This window comes from Oryctolagus cuniculus, chromosome 19 (genome assembly GCF_964237555.1).
Source record: "Oryctolagus cuniculus chromosome 19, mOryCun1.1, whole genome shotgun sequence".
NCBI lineage: Eukaryota > Metazoa > Chordata > Mammalia > Lagomorpha > Leporidae > Oryctolagus > Oryctolagus cuniculus.
Genome location: NC_091450.1, coordinates 51,975,870 through 51,993,767, shown reverse-complemented (window position 1 = coordinate 51,993,767; position 17,898 = coordinate 51,975,870). Strand labels below are relative to the sequence as shown.

The following is a 17,898-nucleotide window of genomic DNA, read 5'->3' as shown; positions in this document are numbered from 1 at the left end:
CACACCTAAGGTGGATACAGTGACCAGTGCTAGGCCAGGCCTAAGCCAGGAGCTTCATCTGGGTCTCCATGTGTGTGACAGGGGCCCAAACACTTGGGCCATCTTCTGCTGCTTTCCCCAGGCCATTAGTAGGGAGCCAGACCTAACTGGTGCCCATGTGGGATGCCGGCGTCACTAACTACAGCTTTACCTGCCACACCACAATGCCAGCCCCCACAGTTAATTTTTTTCCAGATCAAATGGTTGTACCACCCTCATTCGTATAAAGTATTTATTGAAAGAGAAAATAAAGAAAATTTAAAAAATCAAAAAAAAAAAAAAGAGCTGACTTACACGGGGTTAACAGAAGGGAAGTTGCCACAGGAATACACAAACACATCTTGTCTTCTGGGTAGTGTGTATGGGTATTTTTGAGTAGTCAAGTTTTTTGTGTTTCTACACATGTATTTTGGCATTCCTAAAGATAAGTTTTCCTACTTTATACCTAATATTAATTACAATATCAAGGGGAATCTTCCCTACATGGGAACTTACTGCAAAACACTAAATGTGAATAAGAATGTTTTTATGATTAAACTCCCCATTAGTAGCCACACAGCATAATTAATCTGCCCTGCAGTTCTATTGTGTGGTGATAGCTATGGGAATGAAAATGGCAACAGCCTTGTCATTTTGTTTGCTACCTAACAGTTGTAATCCCTCTATTTTCTATATATTGCCAGCTTCATAGATTCCTTAAATGGCCAAATGTGATAATATCCAGGAAATCACTTTACAAGCTGTCCCATAAATAAATATGGAACTTCATCTGAGAAGTGTCTATGGCATATGGAAACATACTTTCACAACACGGTTGTACTTTATTCCAACTCTTATATCAGATGAAGTGACATCCATTCTCTATTTTCATCTCTCTCACATACTTACACAACCAACTCCTTCTACTCTGGAATATACTATCCCTCAATTGAGGGAGAGGCTCCTCTACAACACAGAAGACTTAAGTGTGAGGAGGTATGTCAAACTTGGTAAAGTTCATGCCAGTGAAGGCCTGGAGTGTTAGAGATACTGTTCCTTACTTGATTATATTTAATGCCTTTATTTTGAAAGAGCTCTGTCATATACTTAGCTATAAAACAATGTCACATGAAAAAAGAGTACTGCATGGAACATGATAAGGTTTCTATAACGAAGAGTTGTATAATTCAAAATTATATCTAATAACAAATTTGGCAAGATCACCAGGATTTTTCACTGAAAAAAGTCACACTGACATACAACTACAGTCCAGAGTATCAAAAAATGATGAACGAGTTAGAAAATCTGTGTCCATCCTTCCTTTTGAAGGTAGTAATTTATTTCAATGGCGTTTTCTCTTTATATTCCATTATTCTCAATTACTGTATTCACTGTGTTCAAGTGCTTACTTCAAAATGTATTTGTCACATTAAATGAAATTCTTATATAGTATTATCCACATATCCAGTGGGTTTAAATGCATATCCATTGGAAAATAAATATAGCATATGTATTTATCACAATAAATAAATCATAGGTAAAGCTTACACTTTAATATTCACAAATAAAACTCCATATTTTGGGGGAAAGCTTTAATATAGGTATTTAATTTGTTCTAAGAAAAAAGTTTTTTTTCAAATTAGGAGAAACATTGAGATTTCTGTTCAGAAAAATGAATAATCATGCAATTCTCATAAATCTTTAACACTCAAACATACAGAGTGGGTGTTAGAAGAACATTCTCAATGATAATATTTACCTATAATGTAAGTGCCTCATGAGCTCATCAGGACAGTGTCTCAAAGACATCCTATACTTTCAAGGTTAAATGGTAAGGCTGGCACTGTGGCTCACTAGGCTAATCCTCCTCCTGCGGCGCTGGCACCCCTGGTTCTAGTCCCGGTTGGGGCGCCGGGTTCTAGTCCCATTTGCTCCTCTTCCAGTCCAGCTCTCTGCTGTGGCCCAGGAAGGCAGTGGAGGATGTCCCAAGTGCTTGGGCCCTGCACCTGCATGGGAGACCAGGAGGAAGCACCTGGCTCCTGGCTTTGGATCAGCACAGTGCGCCAGCCAGAGCAGCCATTTGGGGGGGTGAACCAATGGAAGTTAGACCTTTCTCTCTGTCTCTCTCTCACTTGCTAACTCTGCCTGTCAAAAATTAAAAAAAAAATTAAATGGTAAGATAGTCCAGACATGCAGTTCAAAAACAGATTTTAGTAAATTCTACAGCTAAGCTCAAAAGGCAAGGGTCTACTTTGATGGTACTATTTCTTTGTCTCCTCATGTTACACTGTTTCCTTTCCTTAGCAATCTTACGTACTCATGGAAATTCTCAAGGATCATATTCTAGGTTCCAAAAGGTAAAGAGAGGAAGCTCAATTTTATGGAACATGAAACTAAAGCTTCTGTGAACAGTCCCTACATATTAGCGGAACTTTCTAACTGTAGGAGCCAACAACAACAAGTTATGAAAAATTTCATTACAGCAACTTTCCCAAAATGTCTAGAATGTAAATTTCTCATTTTAAGAGATAACCATTTAATACAACATAAGACTTTGAAATTTTGATCAATTTTAAGAAAATAATCAATTTTCCTAGGATTACCATGAGTGCATTAGCTCGTCTTATAAAGAAATGACTTCAGAATTCTTTTATTTTTGAACTTCTCATTTTACAAACTGTTTTGAAGGGCTCATAAGACAAACTCAACTAATGGAAGCAGAATAATATCAGAAGAATGTCTTTTACTCACTTGTTGAAGTAAGGGAATCTAGTCTTCAAAATTATGACTATTACTTTGTTGATTGCATCAGGCTAGAGATACTCCTGTGGCATTCAAATCCTTCCTTAATGATGTCCGCTATTTATTTTAAAAACTAATTAATATTAATTTAATTATGTCATGATATGATATCATTATATTTATATATCAATATGATTGTAATATTTAAGAAGCCATTAGGACTTAGTGTAATACTTGCTTCTCTGAATTATTATTAACTGCATAACTAATGAGTATTCATATAAAAAACAGCTACTTTGAAAAAGAAAGCTGTATTAGCATTCTTTAGTTGAATAAAAAAGACAAGTTTGAGCCATGCACTCCAGATATGGGGATCGCTTTGTTTCTTTAAAATGGAGCCAGCTACACAGGGACAATAATTGGAGAAAGAAGGAGAAATCACATCACCAGCCTTTGCAGGAGGGACTGTGCTTGGGAGGCTCAGAGCCCCCCCCCCTTTTTTTTTGGAAGCTGCATCATCCTTGCTGGGACACAGAGGCAGGCAGGTCAGGCCAGAGAACTGATCTAGGTCCTTCATTGTCACTCTCAAAGTCTTACATAAAATTGTCTCCACATTCCATAGAAATGCCATGGTTTTTCAGGAAAAATACAGACCTGAGACAATAGTTTATTTTGGCTGGAACTACAGTTCCCAAACTGAAGAGTTACTGCCAGAAATAGAAATGAGTTTGGAAAAAAAGTTTCTCTGAACTGAGATGCAGGAAAGTGCTCCTGCATTAATTCCCTGGTACTCTGGGACCCCAATCAAGGGTCCTTTGTTAAGAACCTCTCAAAGTGATGAGTCACTCATGGGAAGTGGGAAGCTTTGGGTCTGCAGTCTACTTACCAAGAGAATTCCCTTTTCCTCAGGCACCCCCTTGCCAGCAGAGGTATAAAAAGGCAGCAGCAAGGCCTACCTGGTGATGATGAGGCATTGCCCAAGTGTGGGCAGCCAGGTCATTCACTCACTAAGGCACAACCGCCCTGGGCTCTAGGCAGGGCTCTCACGACTCCTTGAGTCCTCCAAGCATCTGCTGCTCCTGGGCTTCCCCATCTTTGTTTCCTTGTACTCTTTCCTTAAGCATGGCAACTGCTCCCCAGGCTGATCTCCTCTAGGATTCATCCCCATGTCTTCCACAATTCGCCATTGTCAACATGTTACTTACCAAGTGACTTCCACTCAACCCATATTTATTGAATATTTGCAGTGGGAGGTATTCTGTTCCTCACTAGGAAACATGAGTAAATAATATACCATGTGACTTAATTAAGTAGCTTATGGAAGTAGTGGGCTTGTGTTGGGTGGAGGGTGGGGGGTTGGGGGTATGGGAAGTGGGGGTGGTACAGGAGGGCAAATCATGAACAAGAATAAAAATAAGTTCATAAATATCTAGTAACATCAAAGTACTGATTGAGTGACTGAAGAGAGATGCAAATATCCATTGGTCATCAAAGAAGAAAAGGGCACATACAACTGGGGAATCATGAAAAGCTTTCATGAGCAGATCAGGTGTACCACGGCTCTTAAAGAAAGGACAGAGCCTCTACAGTGGCAGAAAAGGGCTTTCCAGGTGACAAGAAATATAAAAGCAAAAAACATGAGCAGGAGGCATAAAACAGTATCTGGAGTACAAAATACAGATGGGAGCAATGAGAAACAGATTCCAGAATGATAGGTTAAGGCCATGTGGGACCTTGAATGAATGACAAGCTGAGAGAGGCAGTTGTTTGTGGGCTGAAAAAGTGTTGTCACAACAGAGAGGAAGGGGGATGGCAAAAGTACAGGCATCCGATCTAGGGGACCATGGGCCCTGAAGACTAGACAGGGACATGGTGATGCTGATAAGCCATCATGAAGTCAGGAACCAGCTGAAGTCCAGCAGAGAGTCCAACATTCCGGGAAGAGTAGGGATAAATTTCACTCACCTAAAAAGACTAAAATGTTTTCCTGCCCCTTTTTTCTACACTGCCAATAAAACTTTACTGCAAATTATATTTGGTTTGGATTTTTTTTTCTGTTCCCAAATATCTAACAAATAATGAGTTGCCTATACGCTTATTTGTTTGGTTTAGTGCTGTACTATATATACATACTTCTTTCCCGGGCTTCTAAAATATCCTGAATCTAATCATTAACATTTTTCTACATTTACATACTTTTCATAAGCAATCTCAACTCATATATTCTAACATAATTGCACCCAGGGATATCTTTGCTAATGTTCAGTAGTTATAATGCCTTTTCCACCACACAAGGCTTACAGAGCAATCCTCAATTAATTCCCAACTAATCTTTATTTTAAAAAATTTACAAGTGAATAGTCCTCCTGCTTCCCACATTCTCATGCCCTGTGTTGGAGCAGCTTCATTGCACAATGTATGGCTGGAAACCCAGCAGGCCCAGATGTTTTCATAGGAGAGATGCTGCACCCCCTCAAAATTCTCTACGTGGACTCTCCACAAATCCAAGATGAACGCTTCATCCCCACTGTCCTGCTAAAAGTGCTTCAAATCTCCTTTAGGAACTCCTTCTGCTTGTCAGCTACCTGACTGGCAATTCTGGAATTCAGACTAGAAATTTGAAAAGACTGAATCTTTTGTGAGGCTATGAAGCCTCTATGTTGTTAATTGCCACTGTCTGATTCTATTAAGCTTTCTTACTTTTCCCCTGGAAATTCTAGCCTACTTTCTGGCATGTTCCCCAACCTTTCCCAGAAAAATGGTCTCATCCTTGTTCCTCTAGGGGCCTGGAACTCTCCCTAGTTGACCTTACATTTTTGAATATGTTTTATTGTTTGCCTTCTCACTTTCACAATAGCATTTTCTGACACTCATATCCATTGTCATGGTGCATTTGGCTGCATTTTAATTGTGGATCTACAACTTACTGATCTAACATCTCAGTATCTTTGAGTCCATTTGTCCTTTGATAACTGCCCAAATTCGATGTTTATACATTGTCCTCAATTAAGAATGACTTTAAGATGCATATTTGTCCTCAAATCCATGCTTGCATTTTCTTCTAAAAAACAGCTGGTTGATGCAAGTGTTTATTTTTAAAAAATTCTTTTGTAAAATCATGCTCTTTTATGTTTCACTTTTAAAGATGCTTCATTTTTTATCATATTTAGTTTCTCTTGGTGTTGGAGTTCTCATAATCTCTTGTTCTGTTGAGAAGGTCCCTCTTTCAGCAGCTGAAGATTAAGAAGGTTGGTCCTTATGTCTAGACCAACAGGACACTTTAGTGGAAGGAAGGGTTCTGCACTTGCAGTATCCCATGCATTAGCCACACACAGCTATGGTGTGCATGGAATGTGGTTCATTGAATCAACAGATTGCATGTTTAAGTTTACCTAATTAAAATTTAAAAAGCCATAAGTGGCTAGTGGTTCCCTTACTACACAGCATGAAAGAGTATTATAATGAAACAGGCAGGAATGTTTGTGTCCCATGTGGATTGAGCATCTGGTTTGCAGTCCTGGCTTCACTTCCAATTCCAGCTTCCTGCTAATGTACACCTTGGGAGGCAGCAGGTAATGAATGAAAAACGTAAGTCAGGGCCACCCACACAGGAGACCTGGATGGAGTTTCAGGCTCCTGGTTTTGCCCTGGCTCAACCCCAGCTGTGGCAGCCATTTGCAGAATGAATCAGCAAATAAGAGGTCACTTTCTGCCTGTGTCTGTCTCTCTGTTCCTCTGACTTTCAAATAAATAAAATAAAACAAATATTTTTATAAAAGGGAATATTACAATTATTGCTGATAACCACAGATACAAGCCATGCATTGTAGTAAATCTGTAATGCCTTGTTGGGCAGACATGTCTGAAAAGAATGACATCCAGAGGACAAGTGCCTGTGTCTTAGGATTTCTCATTGAGAAAAAAGACTCTTCTTGTCTTGGAATTCTCAACCCTGATGGTGTGTAAGAATCACCTGGGGACGTTTTGTAGGCTGACAGTGTCCCGATGAAATGATGAGACACTTGGGACTTGCACCAAATTACTGGGAAAAATGAGAACAGAGACTAGGATGGCAGAAATGAGCTGTCATTTGTCACGTGCTGAGGAACACTGAACAGGACGTGCACATGTCCCATACTACATTCTCCCATTTCATGCTGTGATTTCCATGTATTGTCAAATTTAACACATGGCAGTTCCACTCTAGATGAACTTAATTGTAATCCAAGAGGCTTCTGTATCTTTGGAAAAGGCTTGTGTTACTCCAGTGCTCACAAAATTTGAGAATCACTGGTTTATGAAGAAGTCCTGCTGCACAGAGAACATGAACTATCTTTCCTTAAGATCCGAAGAGATCAGGAAAAAGGAATCAATAGCAAAGTCATGGAAAACAATATTTATTAAAAAAAAAATACTCATCAAGGAGCAGGCTTTGTCGCATGGCTGGTTAAGCCACTGCTGGTGACATCGGCATCCTGTATCAGAGTGCAGGTTTGAGTCCCAACTGCTCTGCTTCTAATCCAGCCTTCTGTTAATGCACCTGATGGTCCAAGTACCTGGGCTCCTGCTACCCATGTGGCAGACTAGAAAGGAATTCCTGGCTCCTGGTTGCTGGGTTTGCCTGGCCCAGCCCTGGCTGCTTTGGGTATTTGGAAAGTGAAGCAGTACATGGAAAACCTCTCTGTCTTTCTTTCCTTCTCTGTCACTCTGCCTTTCAAATTAGTAGGTAAATAATCTTTTTATAAAAAGAAATAAAAAGACTGACCAAAACGCATTGCCACGTGCATTATGTTAACTCTCTTACAGAAAATAATGGTAACTGTGTTGCACAAGTAGATTTGCCACCAACTTTCCTTTCTAGGTGGTTTATGGAACCTATCTCAGAAGATCCCATGGGAAGATTACTGATGGTCTGCCCGCCCTCCCTTTCCTTGTACTTTATTCACTGGCCAGGCCACCCATGTGGTCATCAGTGTCCCAGATCCATGGTCCCTAATCCTGTAGCACTGTTTGACAAGGGTTAACAATAATCCTCTGCAAAGTGGATCATACAGACATAGACATCCTGGACTGAAGCAGCATCATTCTATCAAGGTCCTCATAAAAGGGATTTTTAATCTATTTTTTAAAGCCAGTGAATTTAAAAAATTTGAAAGCAGTTTATTTTTCTTTAACTCACCAATGTTTGTGCCACTATCAAATAGTACAATGCAGCTTGCTTAATAGTCCTTATTTTTCCCAAATGTCCAATAATTTCAAGTTTTATTAGTACTTGACATTTTAAAAAAGATGAGCTGACTATATATAATGTTCAACAATGCATAAATGTATAAAATGCATAAAGCTCAACAATGCATAACTCTGCAGAGATGGCTATAGCATCTCATGTCTCATCTAAAAGTAATGCCACAGGATATTCATACATATTGGTTAATAGAAAATTGGATTTCATAGTTACCAGATTATTAAAAGTATAGACACCTTATATTTTAAAATACACATTTTTAGCTTGGTTATGATAAACTTTTTAATAAATGTGCATTTATTTTTGTCCAGACTTAATAAAAATGGTAAATATGTAACATATAACCAAAGGTATTAGATGTTAGAAAGCATCCATTGATATCAACCATACACAAACACAAACAGTGAGACTTTAGTGACGACTGTTCATCTACTTTTCCTGTGGGTTGACCAAACATTTTCCAAGTTCACCCTACTACTAAAAACGTGGATCTGGGAACCTCAGAAAATCTCAACCATGGAGGATTCATTCATCTTCAGAGCAGCAGTTTCTATACCAGAAGTAAGATTTGCCAAACAAATAGGATTTACCTGATGCTATGCAAGTAATAGTCTTTAATAGCAGCGGAAAATGTGATGAGTAATTAGGGGGTATGCATCTGACAAGGTGTCATGCAGATTTTAATAAAAACAATACATGCAGATTGGCAAAAAGATATTGCAGTCTATGGGTTAAAAATAAATGAATCTGATAAGCAACAAGAGCTAAACACACACACACAGAGCATGTAAAACTAGTGAAATCTAGGTAATGTTGATGGATTGTATCAAAATGAATTTTCTGGTTGTGCTATTATATTGGAATTATTCAAGTTACTGCTGTTGGGGGAAGCTAGGTAAAGGATTTATAGGATACCTCTACATTATTTCATTAAATACTGCACGTGAATTTACACTTGTTCAAAATGGAGTTTTAGTAGTGAAGTGCTAAGCAGAAACAAGTCTATTGGACAAAGATTTGTTAAAACCAAACAAAATCGATTATCAGTGCAAAAGTAATCAACTATTCAATAAAGGCTTTAATGATTGGGTTAAGAAATTCTAGATGAAAGCCTATGAATAGATACTCCAAAATTCTTATCAAAGGAAATCAGATAGTGAATACGGTACTCAATTCACTAGGGGTTCTTGGCTACATGATGGATGCAGAACACCTTCTGGAAAATTTCCTAAATGAATCCTTCACAGTGAGTTCTAGGTACTCACATCATGAAGTAACAGAACACTGTCTTGAATGCTAATGATGTATAATCATGCTCTAAAGAATAATTTTGCCAGAAAAACACTGCACTCAATAAAACAAGATTACACTCAAGAGCCAGTCCAAGCAAAGTTGCGTAGTGTGTCAGCGATGGATATCAGGCACTTTGTGTGTCATATGCATCAAACTTTATGATTAAACATTTGTATAACAAGTGTGGAATAGCTTCAGGTTAATGCAGAATTCTAAGAAGATAAATGATCGAGTCAATATATTACTGTGTGGTATAGTAAGGAAATCCTACAAGATCCCACTAGGGAAGAATAAAAACAGATAAAAATGCTCAGAGGACAGTTAACTTAGGAGTTCTGTGGGGAGGGGAATACATTAAATTCCAGAGACACAAAGTGGCAGTAGGAATAAAATAAAGGATGATGTCAAATAGGATGAATTTGGTCCATGCTGAGTAGAATAAAGCCATGGCACTGAGAATCAAATGTAAGTGTAGATGAGAATGAGAAGTCATCAATGGAGATCACTAATGTGAAGACATTTGGAAAGCAAATTAAAATTAGTTATGAGCCGGCGCCGTGGCTCAATAGGCTAATCCTCCACCTTGCGGCGCCGGCACACCGGGTTCTAGTCCCGGTCGGGGCGCCGGATTCTGTCCCGGTTGCCCCTCTTCCAGGCCAGCTCTCTGCTATGGCCAGGGAGTGCAGTGGAGGATGGCCCAGGTGCTTGGGCCCTGCACCCCATGGGAGACCAGGAAAAGCACCTGGATCCTGGCTCCTGCCATCGGATCAGCGCGGTGCGCCGGCTGCAGCGGCGGCCATTGGAGGGTGAACCAACGGCAAAAGGAAGACCTTTCTCTCTCTGTCTCTCTCTCTCACTGTCCACTCTGCCTGTCAAAAAAAAAAAAAAATTAGTTATGTAAAGCAGGGAATTTTATGTGTGTGTTTGGGATTAGAGTCATGATTGACCAAAAAAAAAAATGTGGAAAAATCAACCCTATTTTCCACACTTGATTTTGTTTTGAGAGTTTTGAAAACAGAAGGCTCTGGGATAACCATGAGAGGTCAGAGTTAGGGTCTTTGCAGAGTTCAGTGATTATTGGAGGAGGAAGGAACAAGTGCGTCTGGTGTGCACAGGTGATGGGAAGATGATGTGGACCAGAGAGGGGGAGAAAGAAGGAAAGCATGTCTGCTTAGTGCAAACAAAATGGTCAATCATGGATATTTTTGAGCAGCTGCTGGAAAAGATGACCATTCAATTTAAGAAACCAGCAGTTATCTAAGAATGAAGAGAGAAAGTTAAGCACTTGAGACAAGGAAGGGTTGCTTGGTATAATTGGAGCTATTTTATTACTTTATCTGGACAAAAAGACAAGTAAAACTATAGGTAAAATTCAATTTCACAAAATTGCTTTAAAATAAAAAAAAATTTGAAGAGGAAATAGGTTCTTCAATTCATCAATGGTTATCCAAAATATTATTCTATTTATGGAAAGTATCTCTAACTTATAATAGATCCCATGTGTACATGACCAGATATCACACATTAAAAGGCTACGAGGTGTCAAAAATATTCAGGCACTTTGTTAGCAGGAGCTACATCACTGGAATGTTCAAAATCTGAAGCTAAGAAAATGTATCAGTGTTTACATTCATAAAACAAGGATGAAAAATGACTTAGGTAATCATAAAACCTGATTCAGAGAATGGTATCTTACACCCAAGTAAAGAGTTTTGTCAAATTTCATTGTGTTCACTCAATGGCAGTAGCCAACATTTTAAATGATGCTGAGATTTATTTTTGTTGGGAAGGCTAAATAATGGCCTCCATTCATAGTTACTATTAAATAAAGATTAAATGTTAAATATTTAGCATCAAATTTCTAATCTGAGGGAAAACTTATATATTGTCATATCTTGCACTTAATGGTTTTCCTTTTCAAATATTTTAGAGACTTAGAACTGGAAAATATTCCCATTTTTATTTACATTCTTCCTTTCATTTATTGATGACTTTCAACAATAAAGCATCTTCATTTCGAAGAGTTCTTACCCCAAAATTAATCTACTACTCCAAGAAAAAGATTCTATAGTTTTGAGACTTTTAAATTGTTCAACATTATCCTTAATCTTTGAGATCCAACAGAGTATTTTTTTTCTACTCTAAAGCAAATACTAAAATATACAACTCAGTAACAGAAATGAAGAGTAAAACACAATGATGGAATATCTAGGAAAAATTACAATATGATGCACAATCAGTTTGAGCAAGATGTAACTTTGGGTTTAACTTTCAATTTACTAAGTGCACTGTGTACCTGTCACTCTACAATGCCAAGCATATAGACAAACACTGTTCCACAACAAATGTTTTATGAGTTGGTAGCTATAAATAAAATATTTGCCATTCTACAAAAATCTAATATAATGCAACATCTAATAAAATTCATGTCCCCAAATCATGTGCTGTTTTGGATTAAGTTCTGATTTTTAGGAAACACATACTTTTTTTTTAAGATTTATTTTATTTATTTGAAAGAGTCACATAGAGGTAGAAACAGAGAGAGAGGGAGAGGTCTTCCATCAGCGAGTTAACTTCTCAAATGGCCCCAATGGCTGGAACAGAGCTGATCTGGAGCCAGGAGCTTATTCCGGGTCGCCCACACAGGTACAGGGGCCCAAGGACCTGGGCCATCCTCCTCTGCTTTCCCAGGAGCATTAGCAGGGAGATTGAAAGTAAAGCATAAGCCGGCGCCGCGGCTCACTAGCCTAATCCCCCGCCTTGCGGTGCCGGCACACCGGGTTCTAGTCCCGGTTGGGACGCCGGATTCTGTCCTGGTTGCCCCTCTTCCAGGCCATCTCTCTGCTGTGGCCAGGGAGTACAGTGGAGGATGGCCCAAGTGCTTGGGCCCTGCACCCCATGGGAGACCAGGAGAAGCACCTGGCTCCTGGCTTTGGATCAGCACGGTGCGCCGGGCGCAGCACGCTGGACGCGGTGGCCATTGGAGGGTGAACCAACAGCAAAGGAAGACCTTTCTCTCTGTCTCTCTCTCACTGTCCACTCTGCCTGTCAAAAAAAAAAAAAAAAAAAGCATCTTGGACTCAAACCGGTGCCCATGTGGGATGCTGCTGCTGCACACTGGGACTTTAACCTGCTGCGCCACAGCTCCAACCCCAGTGCATCAGTATTTTTTTTTTTAAAGTTGATAATTGCAGCCAGGGTCAAGAGGTGTCGTCATGTTTTTAGCTTTCATTGGCTGGTAGGAATCTGCTCTAGAACCTCCCCCAGGGAACGCCACCGACACAGGTTCACAGAGAAGATGACTTTTCTCCATCGAGGTCACTGCCACACACAAGGCCTTGCTGTGCTGTCCTTCTACCCGGGGTCAGTCCTCTCGAGGGTGCAGTCTGCTCTTTAAGCTCTCGGGCTCCTGAAGGACTTCCCACTTGAGACAGGGCAGTAGTCACGGATCCTGGGACGTGCAAATCCATGTCGGCTGGTTTCCCAGAGCCCACCTCAGCCCACCTGTGCTGCAGGGCAGCCCCGCATCAGCTTCGCAGCTGAGCTCACGAGGCTTCGCCTTCTCGTTGTTTCTGTGTCCTCTGGATTACCCTTCGCAGGCTTTTTTTTTTTTTTTTCTATATATACAGAAGATCAGTTTAGTATACATTAAGTAAAGATTTCAACAGTTTGCACCCACATAGAAATACAAAGTGAAAAATACTGTTATACTCGTTATAGCATTAAATCTTAATGTACAGCACATTAAGGACAGAGATCCTACATGAGGAGTAAGTGCACAGTGACTCCTGTTGTTGACTTTACAAATTGACACTCCTGTTTATGGCATCAGTAATCTCCCTAGGCTCCAGTCATGAGTTTCCAAGGCTATGGAAGCCTTTTGAGTTCACCGACTCTTATCTTATTTAGACAAGGTCATAGAGTGGAAGTTCTCTCCTCCCTTCAGAGAAAGGTACCTCCTTCTTTGAAGACCTGTTCTTTCCACTGGGATCTCACTCACAGAGACTCACAGAGATCTTTTCATTTAGGTTTTGGTTTTTTTTTTTTTTTTTTGCCAGAGTGTCTTGTTGGAAATACATACTTATATTCACTAATTTGAAAGAACATACTTACAATATATATTTTATATCCCCCACAAAAAAAAAACTAGCATTACACCGATTAATCAATTTTAGTTATTTTAACTGAAAGTGGGCAGTTTATACCCTGTTCCCACACTGCTTGGAGAACAATCAAATGTAATGGAAGCCAAGCAATTGACACTATTTATAGACATTCTCAGAACCACCTACTTTGTACTGATTGTTTTAAGCACCATAGTAAACTTTCGATTTTTAAGAGTCCCTTTGAAGATGTAGCAGATGTCGGCTTGCTAATCGTGCTGGAAAGCATAGTGGGTTCAAAGTTACAAAAATGTTAATACATATAAATTAGTATTAAACTTGGTTATTTTCAATTGTCAATAAACTATAATGAAGGCCTAAAGTCCATAAATATTTGTTTCTGAACCCCTAAGCTTCTATGATTTGTACGTGTGTGCATTCATGTGTGTTTGTGAAAGGGAAATGCATATAAACGTGTACTGGGAAATGTTACACATTGTACTTTTAGCATCATTACTGTGAATACAGATGTGAGGTGTATAAATATTTGTGGTGCTTTTCAATATTTCTAGTTATTGAAATGCTGTTAGAATTTAGCATGGTCATTAACACTACATGTACAGTTCAGTGTTAGATTCAGGCGTTCAGACTTTACCATAGTTGTATGCATCATGTTCACTCTCCACTGTAACTAGACAGTGATTATAAACTTCATGACCAAATGCACATGATCTCCCCAATGCATGGTCTGCATTTTACTTAACACAATTTCAATTTTCCAGAGTTCAGGAATCAACTTTATTGTAAGTTTTAGAAATATTAGAGGGAGCAGGGGCAGGCCCTGGAGGGCATGGAGGGAAGTGGGGTCCTGCACTGGAGGGAGGCTAGGGGAGCAGGGTCAGGCCCTGGAGGGCGAGAATGGGAGAAGGGCCCAGGCCCTGGAGGGCGAGTGTGGGAGTGGGGCCGGATCCTGGAGGGTGAGGAGGGAAGTGGGGTCCCGCACTGGAGGGCAACAAGGGGAGCAGGGTCCAGCCTGAGAGGGCGAGGAGGGGAGCTGGGCCCAGGCCCTGGAGGGCAAGGAAGCCAGAGGGTCAGGCCTTGAGGGCGGTGAAGGGAGGGGAGACTGGTCCAGGATGGTGAGGAGGGGAGCAGGGCCTGGCCCTGGGGGGTGAGGAGGGGAGCGGGGCCTGGCCTTGGTGGGTGGCAAGGGGAGCACGGACCAGGCCATGTAGGGCAAGGAAGTGAGCAGGGTCAGGCCCTGGAGGGTGGAGAGGGGAGCAGGGAAGGACCACGGAGGGCGAGGAGGGGAGCAGGGCCTGGCCCTGGAGGGTGAGGAGGGGAGCAGGGCCTGGTCCTGGAGGTCGAGGAGGGGAGCGCGGTCAAGCCCTGGAGGGCGACAGGAACAGGTCCAGACCCTGGAAGGTAGTGAGGAGATCAGGGCCCTGCCATGGAGGGCATGGAGGTGAGCAGGGCCAGGCCTTGGATGGTGAGGAGGGGAGCAGGTCCTGGCCCTGAAGGCAAGGAGGTGAGCTGGGCCTGGCCCTGGATGGTGAGGAGGGCACTGGGGCCTGGCCCTGGAGGGCATGGAAGGGAGCTGGGCCCAGGCCATGGAGGGCGAGGAGGGGATCAGGGCCAATCCCTGGAGGGCAAGGAGGGGAGCAGGGTAGGCCCTAGAAGGTGGCAGGGGGAGCAGGGCCTGCCCTTGGAGGGCAGTGAGAGGTGGGGGGCCTGGACCTGGAGGTCGAGGAGGGGAGCGGGGTCAAGCCCGGGAGGGCAACAGGAACAGGGCCACACCCAGGAAGGTAGTGAGGAGATCAGGGCCCAGGCCATGGAGAGCATGGAGGTGAGCAGGGCCAGGCCTTGGAGGGTGAGGAGGGGAATGGGGTCAGGCCCTGGGTGGTGGAAAGGGGATCCGGGCAAGGAAATGGAAGGCAGTGAGTGGAGCAGTGTAAGGTCCTGGAGGGCATGGAGGAAAGCAGGGTCAGGCCCAGTAGGGCAGCGAGCGGAGTGGGGCAAGGCCATGCAGGGCGAGGAGGTGATCAAAGCCCAGCCCTGGGGGGTGAGGAAGGCAGCAGGGTCAGGCTCTGGAGGGCAGCGAGCGGAGTGGGGCAAGGCCATGCAGGGCGAGGGGTGATCAAAGCCCAGCCCTGGGGGGTGAGGAAGGCAGCAGGGTCAGGCTCTGGAGGGCAGCGAGCGGAGTGGGGCAAGGCCATGCAGGGCGAGGAGGTGAGCAAAGCCCAGCCCTGGAGGCAAGGAGGCGAGCTGGGCCTGGACCTGGATGGTGAGGAGGGCACCGGGGCCTGGCCCTGGAGGGCATGGAAGGGAGCTGGGCCCAGGCCATGGAGGGAAGGAGGGGATCAGGGTCAATCCCTGGAGGGTGAGGAGGGGAGAAGGGCCCAGGCTCTGGAGGCGAGGAGGTGAGCAGGGCCTGTCCCTGGAGGGCAAGGAGGGGAGCAGGGCCCGACCCTGGAGGGTGGCAGGGGGAGCAGGGCCTGGCCCTGGATGACAGCAAGAGGTACAGGGCCTGGACCTGGAAGGCAAGGAGGGGAGGAGGGTCCATGCCCTGGAAGGCGAGGAGGGGAGCAGGGCCTGGCACTGGAGGGTGAGGAGGAGAGCAGGGTCCAATCCATAGAGGGTGAGGAGGGGAATGGGGCCAGGTCCTGGAAGGCAGTGAGGGGAGCAGGGTAAGGCCCTGGAGGGCGTGGAGTGGAGCGGAGTCAGGCCCTGTAGTGCAGCGAGTGGAGCCGGGCCAGGCCCTGGAGGGTGAGGAGGGAATGGGGCCAGGCCCTGGAGGGTGAGGAGGGAAGCAGGGCCTGGCCCTGGAGGGTGAGGAGGGAATGGGGCACAGGCCCTGATGGACTAGCAAGGAGGCAGGGCCCATGCCCTGGAGGACAGTGATGGCAGTGCCCAAGGGGAATGGGGCCTGACCCTGGAAGGCAAGGAATGGAGTGGGGCCTAGCCCAGGATGGTAAGGAGGGCTGCAGGGCCCTGGAGAGCGAAGAGGGGAGCAGGGCTGGGCCCTGGAGCCTGAGTAGCAGAGCGAGGCCCAACCATGGTGGGCATCAAGGTGAGCGGGCCCAGGCCCTGGAGGGCAAGGAGGGGAGCAGGGCCTGGCCCTGGAGGGTGGCAGGTTGAGCAGGGGCCGGCCCTGGAGGGTGGCAAGAGGAGCAAGGCCTTGCCCTAGAGGGCAACATGGGGAGCGGGGTCCATGCCCTGATTGGCAGCGATGCCTATTTATGAGGGCTGGGCCCTGCTCCCCTCCTCACCTCCAGGGCCTGACCCCACTCCCCTCCTCTTTCTCCAGGGCTGGACCTTCCTCCCCTCCTCGCCCTCCAGGGCCTGGGGCCTTGTGCCCTCCTCACCCTCTAAGGGCCAGGCCCTGTTCCCCTCAGGCATGGCCATCGGGCCCTGCAGGGCATGGGCCCCACTCCCCACTTCACCCTCCAGGTCCAGGCCCGCTCTTCATGCTGCCCTCCAAGGCTGGACCCTGCTCCCATTCTCACCCTCAGGGCCAGGCCCTGCCCCTTTCAGACATGGCCATCACTGCCCTCCAAGGCATGGGCCCCACTCCCCTCCTCACCCACCAGGGCCAGGCCTGCTCATCTTGCCGCCCTCCAGGGTAGGGCCCTGCTCCCTCGTTGCCCTCAAGTGCAGGACCCCACTCCCCTCCTTGCCCAAAAAGGCCGGGCCCCACTTCCCTCCTCGCCCTCCAGGGCCAGGCCCTGCTCCACTCTCCTCCCTCCATGGCTGGCTGGGCCCCGCTCCCTTTGCCGCCCACCAGGGCCAGGTCCTGCTCCCCTTCTAGCCCTCCATGGCCCTGCCCTGCATACCTCCATGCCCTCTAGGGCAAGGCCCCACTCCCCTCTCTCATGGCCCTCACTTCTGTCCTGGGCATGGGCCACGCTCCCCTCACTGCCTTCCAGGGTCTGACCCTGCTCTCCTCCTTGCACTCCAGGGCCAACCCTGCTGCCTTCCTCACCCTCCAGGGCTAGGCCCCGCTCACATGTTCACCCTCCAGGACCTGGGCCCACTCCCCATGATGCCCACCAGGGTCGGGCCTCGCTCTGCTACTCAGGCTCCAGGGCCCAGCCCTGCTCCCCTCCTCACCCTCCAGGGCCAGCTCTGCATCCCTTCTACCATCCCAGGCTAGGCCCCCCTCCCCTCCTCACCCTCCAGGGTCAGGCCCCACTCCCCTCTGGCACGGCCATCACTGCCCTCCAGGGCATGGGCTCTGCTCCCCTCCTCGCCCTCCAGGGCCTGAGCCCCGCTGCCCTCCTCATCCTCCTTGCCATCCATGCTTGCTCCCCTGCTTGCCATCCATGGTGCTGTCCCCTCCATTCGTTGCCCATCAGAGCTTGACCCCACTCCCATCCACACTCTCCAGGGCCTGACCCCGCTCCCCTCACTGCCTTCCAGGGCCTCACCCAGAAATCCTCGCCACCAACCAGGGTCTGACCCTGCTTCCCTATTCACCCTCCAAGGCCTGCCCCTACTCAC

General features: G+C 45.2%; 1 long non-coding RNA gene across 1 annotated transcript in view; it reads right to left on the bottom strand.

The window, feature by feature from the left end:
• Positions 1-17,898, bottom strand: part of LOC127486690 (uncharacterized) — a 163,577-nt gene that overhangs the window by 19,167 nt on the left and 126,512 nt on the right. The window lies entirely within an intron of this gene.